The sequence below is a fragment of the Belonocnema kinseyi genome, chromosome 2, assembly GCF_010883055.1.
Source record: "Belonocnema kinseyi isolate 2016_QV_RU_SX_M_011 chromosome 2, B_treatae_v1, whole genome shotgun sequence".
Taxonomy (NCBI): domain Eukaryota; kingdom Metazoa; phylum Arthropoda; class Insecta; order Hymenoptera; family Cynipidae; genus Belonocnema; species Belonocnema kinseyi.
Window position 1 is genome coordinate 176928571 of NC_046658.1, and position 1022 is coordinate 176929592.

The following is a 1022-nucleotide window of genomic DNA, read 5'->3' on the forward strand; positions in this document are numbered from 1 at the left end:
GCAGCGAACCTTACGACTAGAAAAGGAATCCACCAATCAAAGAATAATTCTTTATATTATTCAGTGGATCCGAAAGGTAGGACGTAACATTTGGTGACAGCGGTGGGATTCGAACCCACGCCCTTTTCGTAAAATATGACGGTAAAGCAGTAGAAAGATTTTTTGAGGTTAGAAAAGTTTGACATGTATCACTTAATTTTTTCAGATCTGAAGCAAAGATATTATAAACGTAGATGCGGTACGGGGCGTCGGAGTGGGGAATTATATATATAGGACATCACATTTTCTGCCCTATCGAAGTGCTGCCCTCATAGTACTACGAAGTCGAATTTTTTTTCTCATTCTTCGTAAAATATGACGGTAAAGCAGTTGAAAAATATTTTGAGGTTAGAAAAGTTTGACATGTATGTATCGCTGAATTTTTTCAGATCTGAAGCTTGATCCAGTTTTCGGTACAGTCTTTTTTTAATTATAAAAAAAAATGTTCTCGAAAAATCATATTTTTAATTTTTAAAAAAGTATTATAGAAAGACATTTCAAGATAAACAAGTGCTGAAAGCATTTTTCTTTAACAATTTTTTTTTTAATTGAAATAATCAAATATAATTTATACCAAAGAAACAACTTTTTTAATGTTTGAAGTATTTAAACATTATTGTTTAAATTTAAAATAATAATTAAAACAAAATATATTTCTGGATAAGATATTTTAGTTGAAAATGTATATTGTATTTTTTAAATCACAAAAGTTCTTCTGAAAAATCGAAATGTTAATTAAAAAACACGTATTTTTATATATTCATTTATCGGTAAAATGTTTTGTATCATTTTAATTTTAAATTCAAACAATAATTTTTAACATTTTAAATATTAAACAAAAATGTATTTGATTACAATATTTTATTATCGTAGTTTTAATGAATAATTAATATTGATTAAGAAACAATTTTATTTGGGGAGTCTTATTATTTGGGATTTTTCAAATTCGTTAATATTATAAACTGTTCAGGAATTTTATTAGT